The sequence below is a fragment of the Amblyomma maculatum genome, chromosome 1 (genome assembly GCF_055883805.1).
Source record: "Amblyomma maculatum isolate TAMU_Amacu chromosome 1, ASM5588380v1, whole genome shotgun sequence".
NCBI lineage: Eukaryota > Metazoa > Arthropoda > Arachnida > Ixodida > Ixodidae > Amblyomma > Amblyomma maculatum.
In genome coordinates this window covers 225,218,731-225,227,614 of record NC_139344.1, presented here as the reverse complement: position 1 = coordinate 225,227,614, position 8,884 = coordinate 225,218,731, and the positions used below count along the sequence as shown (strand labels likewise).

The 8,884-nt window shown below is 47.1% G+C and overlaps 1 long non-coding RNA gene across 1 annotated transcript; it reads left to right on the top strand.

The window, feature by feature from the left end:
• Positions 1-395: 395 nt before the first annotated feature.
• Positions 396-1,412, top strand: LOC146205755 (uncharacterized). The gene is made up of 3 exons (XR_014703223.1): positions 396-506; positions 997-1,223; positions 1,328-1,412. It is a non-coding gene; the product is annotated as an uncharacterized LOC146205755 (long non-coding RNA).
• The last annotated feature ends 7,472 nt before the right edge of the window (positions 1,413-8,884 follow it).

Below are 8,884 nucleotides of genomic sequence, written 5' to 3'. Positions count from 1 at the left end.
AGCCGAATACATGAGGGTGGCAGAGATCGGGACTTTGGGATGTTCACAGACTCCGATGCTTTTCACTAGGAATTGTATAGGATCCGACGCCCGCTAAAAACTACACTTCCACTCGAATTTACCGCCCTTTTTGAGTTCTCTATAGAGAAGTCAAAGCTAGACAGTTTTTCGGTCTAGTTTCGGTATCACACTGCAGCTAAAATGTGTTGACGCGGTAATGTGATAAATAATTACGCCCTTTTTGTTAAAATTTTTGTTTTAATTTTATGCTGTAATCTGAATAATTGTGCATAAAATGAGCAATTCTATTTTTGGCAATCAGCCCAATGTACGTAAAACAAATCCTACTGGAGTCAAACAAAAGCTGCAAAAGCGTAGCTAATCCAGTTATCTCGGTCTTTTCGTTTTTACTTTGTGCTAGGGGGAAGTAATGCGATGCTGAAGTATTTTTGCCACTTCTAAACTCTGCACATTTTTTTGCAGAAATGGTTTATTTTGTTCTAAAAGTGAGCATTGTGCTTAAATATTAGGCAGCTCAACTGCACAAGATGTTTTGAGCTTGTGAACTGTTCGTGTGTTAACATTCTTCAATGCACTTCACTGCTGTTACAGTTCATAACAGATTTTTCTATGCGTTCAGCCTAGGGTCTTGTGATCTCGTCATTGGCGCAGTTATATAAATAAATTAGAACGTTGTCTGCATATGACTGTCTTTTATATGACCTACGAAGAAAAAAAAAAAGAAAAAAAGCTTGTAGGTTCTTGAATGCGGTTATTTTACTGCAGATCTGTGGTATTAGTATTTTGTGACAAGTCTCGGTGACCTCCGAACATCATTTGCGTGCATTTCTGTAATTGTCAAGCTCATGTGGTGATGTATGTATGTACCTAATTGCTGTGAACGTCTGCGGCGGGCAAGTTTTTCTTGGCGGCTTCATGTCTGCCTTGCTTTTTTTTGGAGAGAACATACAGGGCTACAATCGTTTACCTTTGCAGATGGCACGACAGTGTATTCATTTCCGGGCATTGAGGCTCTACTCAAACGCTCCTGCGGGGCCATCGAAAGTAACGACAGTTCCAAGTACCAGAAACCGATGGAATCGCTACGTTTATGCACTTGTTGGAGTCTCTGTATCAGCACCCTTTATTTGGTATCAAACGCTGAGCCCACCTGACAAGCGCTTTGTTCGCACTTCACTTGGAGGTCTACTTAGGTTCGCAAAGTAAGCTTCGTCGCACTGTTACCAATGTGCATCTTAACGAATTTGTCAACTTGATAGTAAGCTCTGGATACTGATATTGGCTTGGTGTTATTGCCTCATCTTAGGACATTAAGAATTGGCCTTACAATCTCGTGTGACTACTCGTACAGTACATGGGGATCTACTGAGGCAAGTGGTGCACATTCTACCGTAGGCTCTGGGTGCTTTCTGCAAGTGTTACAGCTTTCTTTACTTCTGCAGCTGTGCAATGCAAAGTGTTTAATGCATTTGGTCAGTTTCTTTTGTTAATATAATTTTTTTTAGAGGTGCAAACTATTAAAACACTTACGTCAAAATGAACTCATCTCATACAAGACGACGCCACTGGGCACCGTGTGCCGCCATATTTTGGACGCTGGGACGCTGGGGCTTCGCTACAAATTTACATACACTCTGGCACTATAACAACCTCCTTTCTGAGGGTCGTTCCTTTTGTTTGCAAAATAGAAGTCGATGTTGCTCCGGAATAACTCTTTGAAACGCTGTGTACGCAGTTGTGAACAAAGCGTACTGCCGCTCTTTCTGGCAGTGCACTGCAGCGTTTATTTTTTTTTTAATGAATTGCTCATCCTTCACGTCAGAAATAAGCTTGTATTTAATGTTATGATCCCGCAGTAGGTACGATTTTGCGAGACAGTGAACGGGGTAGTACGCTGTCCGCTACTTTTGGGCATATTTCGACGCCAGTAATATCATCCATTTCTATTTTTCCATTTCACGCGCTATGTGCACCTTCGGGGTATAAATTACCCCCAAAATCCTTCGTCTGTTTATCTGAGAGGCCGCGGCATTTCGACTATTTTCATCACTTATGACGGTTTGTACGAAACTGTATGCACCTCGCAATAAATTTACAGCTTGTATTTTGCGCTGGAAAATAAATTGTAAAGCACTCAGTATAACATTTAGATAAACAGAAAAAGAATATGCCGTTTAGGTGGAGCAAACTGTTGTGTGCGAAAGAGTTTTAAAAAAGTGGAAGCTGTTAAATGGAACTATGAAGATGTGGCTGTGGAGATCGAAGAATTACTGCCTCCACTGAACCGGCATCACAAAATGGTAATTGGCCTTGCACTAACAATCTCGAGCATGTACCGCCCTCAAAAAATATTGTCGCTTTTCTCTTCGATTCGTCCAGACCGCGCAGACACAGATAAACTTCGTGCCCCATTCCAGACTGTGTTCTCCGCGCCTATATTGCTTCAGTGATGAGAAAACAACGCTAAATCAACGGATATGAAAAGAAAACGCAGGCGCCTATGTTGTCTTTTCACTTTCGTGAATTTAGAACTCTTTCCGATCAGTGAATCAACTAGCCCGCCATCATTTCCTCTTGGAATGTATCCCTTCAAATGAGTCCTACGTGGCTGCCGTTCTCTACGGTTACCCCGTGAAGCAAGCATGGCCCGTCGATTGCTTAATTCGCTCCAGAGGCTGACGTCTCACGCTGGAAAGGCCTCCTTTAATGAAAAGAGCCACGTCCATTGTGAGACGACTAAAACTCAGGTTGAGCCCCCCTCTGAACATCTTTGTGTGGAATCCGCAGACGAGAACAGCGCATTCCGCTGTGAGGCGCGCTCGTAGTCGCACCTCTTCTGGTGTCTGTGCACTGTTACGACCAAGCATCCGCATTTGCGCGCTCTATTGTTCGCCTGTGGGCATGAATAAGTGCTGTGGAAATGTGGTGATGGTCCAATGGCTCTAAGTGAGCCTGTTTCCAGGAATCCTGTTTTGTAAGCCTGTTTTGCTTTGTGGACAACCTGCAAATGCCAAATTGACCCTGTCAAGAGAACGTCTGGAAAAACACAAAGAAACGTCCCCCTGCGGGAAATAGCAGGAAGTGCTTTCTTTCTTTTGTTCACCCTTCCAGTCGAGAAGTGCTATCCTCCAGTGATGAATGCCTCCTATCCAAAGGAGACGACAGAGTGACATGTCCGCTGACGTGCAGGACAAGAAAGGAGCATGACTCATACGGCCATTAAGTGATTTCCCGGGAATGCAGGAAAGATTTGCAATTGTCGAAAAGGGACAATGTTGGGAGCCCTATGCGGCGCCACGTGCACTCGGGTTTCTGAGAAGTAAAACCCCTTGTCAGAACCAGCCTGTGGTTTCTTTGCTGAAGAATAGAAATGTACCTCCTCTCCTCGCCGTTCCCAAGCTTTTCCCGCCAACAAGTGATCACGCCCAACGAATGAATGCCGGACCAGTCAGTGCTTCAGACCATCAGTGCAGTGATGTGTTCGATTGGATGCCGATACCTGAGGGGCGTGCCCTGGATTTGGTTGGTCAGCATCTTCAGAGAGGGGCTGGACATAGGGGGTTTTAAGGACGCTGCAGAGCACGAAATGTCGCTCTGGGCCCTGGGTAAACGGCTCATCCAGTCGCTTCTCGCTATGAACTCTTAACGCTTGCCATTTTGCTGATGTACCCTTCTTTTTCATGTAAATAATCTTGTAAATAAGTTTCTCAAAGTGCCATTAAACCTGCTTGTATATATTTTACCAACTTCGAAGATTCAATCCTTCTTCAACCCCGAGTCTCTGCACGCTACCAAGTGAAGGCCGGGTCGACGTAGCCCCAGCGTCACGACAACTGGTGCCCAGCGTTGGGATCTGAATCTACAAGCCACAACATCTGGTGATTGGAGGTGGATCTGAAGCTACAAGCCACAACACCTTGTGATAGGAGGTGGCATCTCAAGCAACAAGCAGGAGCAACAATCGGCCAACAAGAAAGCAGCTCGGAACATCGATCGCATGTGTGGGTGAGTGCTTGGCTTTTCTTCTGATGTGGACCAGGTTCTAGAACAGGGTTAGATTTTAGAACTGGTAAAGAGAGTGTGGAAACGCCTTTAGGTTGGTAGTTTGCACAGTTGTTTTGGAAGTAGCCGACACTCGGAGCGATCATGGACCTACAAAAGCTGCAGAAACCGGAACTGTTGCAATTGTGTGTGGAATTGGGAATTAATACAAGTGGTTTGGCACGAAAACCCTTGATTATAAAGGCAATCACTGATTTGGGAACAGATGATGAGGAGCTCAGTGAAGCATGGAACCTCATCGGTCAAAAAAAGGAACAGCTCAGACAGCAGAAAGAGCGTGAAATTGAAAGAGAAGAAAAAAAGCTGGAGCTAGAAATTGAGCTCCGGAAATTAGAACTAGAGTTGAGCAAGAGGTCGGGCGATTGTCCCCAGCTAGCGGTACCTCGTCTCAACAAGGAGGCAGATTTCAAGATGTCAAAGTACATGCAGCCATATGTGATATCAGGGGATATCGGTCTGTATCTGGCTAACTTTGAGCGAACTTGCGAAAAACTGTCCTTCCAGCGAGACACGTGGTCTCAGAGATTATTGACGGTTCTGCCCTGCGAGGCAGCGGAGGTTGTCGCGCGGCTAAGCAAGGAGGACGCGGACAACTACGAGAAGGTCAAAGCTTGCCTTCTGAGAAAGTATAGGCTTAGCGCCGAGGCGTTCAGACAACGTTTTCGGAACGCTACTAAGTCCAGGGACGAGAGTTACCCTGAATTCCTGTACAATTTAAGAGTCAATTTGGGCGAGTGGCTAAAGAGCACAGATTCCTACAGTGATAGGGACGCTGTAGTCGAGCGAATTCTTTTGGAACAGTTTTATAACTGCCTCCCAGAAAAAGAAAGAAATTGGTTACAGGACCGAGGCGAAATTAAGTCGGCAACTGAAGCTGCCGAACTTATTGAGGAGTATGCTTCGCGCCGACAATTCAGCAACCCAGCAGTGGATAGGCCCCGCAATCCCAAGTTCAGTGTGAAAAACCGTCAGGAAAGGCACTTTGCTAGAGTTGGAAACGAAGAAATGAAGGTTTCTTCAGGCAAATTCCCTAGAAAGGACGGCAGTGAGAAAAGTGGGGAAGTGACCAACGTGCAGAACACAAAGAATAAGCTTGAGGCTAGGAAGCCGCTCACATGCTTTAGGTGTAATGAGCAGGGTCACATTGCCGTCAACTGCCGGAAAGAAAAGATTGCTTTCTCGTATGTCAGGGACTGCGATGAAAATATGCAGCTTTTAGAACCCTACCTGCATGACCTAGTAGTCAACGGGAAGCCTTGCAAGGTACTGCGCGATTCGGCCGCAACGATGGATGTTGTCCATCCGGCGTATGTATCGCCTTCCGACTATACAGGACAGTGTGCATGGATCCGACAGGTAGTTGAGGAACAGAGTGTGTGCTTGCCGATCGCGAACGTGGTCATCGAGGGCCCTTTCGGCGAATTAACAACCGAGGCTGCCGTTTCAGGAAAGCTTCCTAAGTGCTATCCGTATTTGTTCTCCAACAAATCGGACATGCTGCTGCGAAAGAGGGGCATCCTTTTCGGAGACAGAGTTGTGCAAGCCTTAACACGTTCAAAGGCGCGAGAACTAGCTACACTGCTAATTCCAGAAAAATCCACCGCGGAGGAAACGACAGCTAAAACAGTGGTCGATGCGGAAGACAGTGGGTCAGAAAACTTTGAGAGTAAGGCATCTCAAATAAGTCAACTTGAAAGTGAGCTTGATGAGACGCGGAATGAGGACGTCCTTGGGAGTAACCTCTTGCCGCCAGCGTCTAGTAATCTAACGAGACTTTTAAGTGAAAACCGAGAGGACTTAGCTATGGAGCAAACCGTGGTAAATCTAACGTTAAACCTTCCCGAGGAGATGGGGGATAACTTGATTTGCCTCAGCGGAAAAGGAAGCAACGCTCAGGAGCTTCTCAGAAAGACAGAGCAGAGAGGAGAACTAAAGAAATCCCAGCTGTCCGATCTGGGCGAAATAATAACAGAGTTTGAGGCCTGCTTCGTGGACAGGCCAGGCAGGACTGATTTGACTGAGCACGATATTGAGCTGACTTCAGACGTGCCAGTGCGATCAAGGTGCTACCGATTTTCTCCAAGGCAAAGAGAAATTCTGGATAGGGAAGTAACTCGCATGCTGGAATTGGGAGTAATAAAACCCTCGGAAAGCGATTATGCTTCGCCTATGATCTTAGTAGAAGCTCCAGGTAAAGACCCTAGGCCTGTGGTAGACTACCGAAAGCTAAATTCTCTCACCAGGGATCAAGTGTATCCTATTCCGAATATTGAGGAGAGAGTAGAACAGGTCAGTAGAGCGGCATATGTGACTACGCTGGACCTTACTCGAGGATACTGGCAAGTACCGCTCACTGAACGCGCCAGCAGATACGCGGCTTTCGTCACTCCGACGGGCAGCTACCAGCCAACAATGATGAGTTTCGGGCTCAAAAATGCTCCATTTTGTTTTTCCCGACTCATGGATAGGGTTTTAAAGGGGTGTGAAACATTCGCGGTGCCTTATTTAGACGACATTGCGGTTTTTTCCGACTCATGGGCGGACCATATGGTACATCTAAGAGCTGTACTGAGCCTTTTGCGTCAAGCTGGACTAACCGTAAAGGCCGAGAAATGTTGCCTGGCAAGGGCGACCGTGGACTACTTGGGTCACAATGTAGGTCAAGGTTTCAGGAAACCCAGCGAGATTAAGATTTCTGCGGTAGCAGACTACCCGCGGCCGAGCACGAAGACGGAAATTCGAGCATTCCTGGGTCTGACTGGGTACTACAATCACTACATCCCTAACTATTCAGCTTTGGCTAGCCCTCTGACCGACGCTCTCCGCAAGACAGAACCGACAAATGTAGTCTGGGACGAACAAAAGGAAGCCTCCTTCGTAAACCTGAAGGCTGTGCTGATTAGCCGTCCGGTATTGCGAGCTCCAGACTATGACCGAGAATTCACGGTCCAGTGTGATGCCAGTGATCGAGGGTTAGGTGCTGTTCTCTGCCAGAGAGATGACGACGGTAATGAGCACCCCGTGCTCTACTTGAGCAGAAAACTGAGTTCTAGAGAGAGGGCTTATTGCGCGTCAGCGAAAGAGTGCGCTTGCATTGTATGGGCCATTCAAAAATTGCAGTGCTATCTTGGAGGGGCCAAATTCACCGTAGAGACGGACCATTGTCCCCTGGCTTGGCTGCAAACTGCGACATCGAAGAACAGTCGCCTTCTTAGGTGGAGCTTGATTTTACAGCAGTACAATTTTGAAATAAGATACAAAAAGGGGAAGTTAAATGGGAATGCGGACGCGCTTAGCCGCTCTTTCTAAGCGGTCCGAGATGTTCCTCACCATGTATCCAAATTGATAATCAGGTTTTTTTTTTTTTTCGTGCGCTTGTATATGTGTGACTATGTAAAGCAGCACGTTTGGTTTTCTAGGAATACGTGGGTCCTGAACGTCTTGAGAGTGGGCTTTTCTCGAACAACAATGGCAGTTTTCTTTTGACCTGGTCTCTTCAGACGGGAGCCGAGTGCTTGCTTCGACATGTGGTTGAGTTTCAGACAGCTCGAGCAATTTGGCCTACAACAATCAAGACAACGCGACAAGCAACAGCGAGCTTCAAGCGTTCACGTGCAGACCATTAAGTCGTCTCTTCATGCAGCAGCTGGGACTGCTGCCCTCCGAGACTCTTCTGGCGGGGGAGGAGGCTGTTACGACCAAGCATCCGCATTTGCGCGCTCTATTGTTCGCCTGTGGGCATGAATAAGTGCTGTGGAAATGTGGTGATGGTCCAATGGCTCTAAGTGAGCCTGTTTCCAGGAATCCTGTTTTGTAAGCCTGTTTTGCTTTGTGGGCAACCTGCAAATGCCAAATTGACCCTGTCAAGAGAACGTCTGGAAAAACACAAAGAAACGTCCCCCTGCGGGAAATAGCAGGAAGTGCTTTCTTTCTTTTGTTCACCCTTCCAGTCGAGAAGTGCTATCCTCCAGTGATGAATGCCTCCTATCCAAAGGAGACGACAGAGTGACATGTCCGCTGACGTGCAGGACAAGAAAGGAGCATGACTCATACGGCCATTAAGTGATTTCCCGGGAATGCAGGAAAGATTTGCAATTGTCGAAAAGGGACAATGTTGGGAGCCCTATGCGGCGCCACGTGCACTCGGGTTTCTGAGAAGTAAAACCCCTTGTCAGAACCAGCCTGTGGTTTCTTTGCTGAAGAATAGAAATGTACCTCCTCTCCTCGCCGTTCCCAAGCTTTTCCCGCCAACAAGTGATCACGCCCAACGAATGAATGCCGGACCAGTCAGTGCTTCAGACCATCAGTGCAGTGATGTGTTCGATTGGATGCCGATACCTGAGGGGCGTGCCCTGGATTTGGTTGGTCAGCATCTTCAGAGAGGGGCTGGACATAGGGGGTTTTAAGGACGCTGCAGAGCACGAAATGTCGCTCTGGGCCCTGGGTAAACGGCTCATCCAGTCGCTTCTCGCTATGAACTCTTAACGCTTGCCATTTTGCTGATGTACCCTTCTTTTTCATGTAAATAATCTTGTAAATAAGTTTCTCAAAGTGCCATTAAACCTGCTTGTATATATTTTACCAACTTCGAAGATTCAATCCTTCTTCAACCCCGAGTCTCTGCACGCTACCAAGTGAAGGCCGGGTCGACGTAGCCCCAGCGTCACGACAGCACCTGCTGGCGGCTCTCGATAGCACACGATGGAGACGCCGTCACGGTAGAGGCTGTTCAGAAGCCAAGATCTCGGCCTTTGTATTTCCACATAGGCAGCCTGCCAGCTTTTTTTGGACGTCGTGGCAC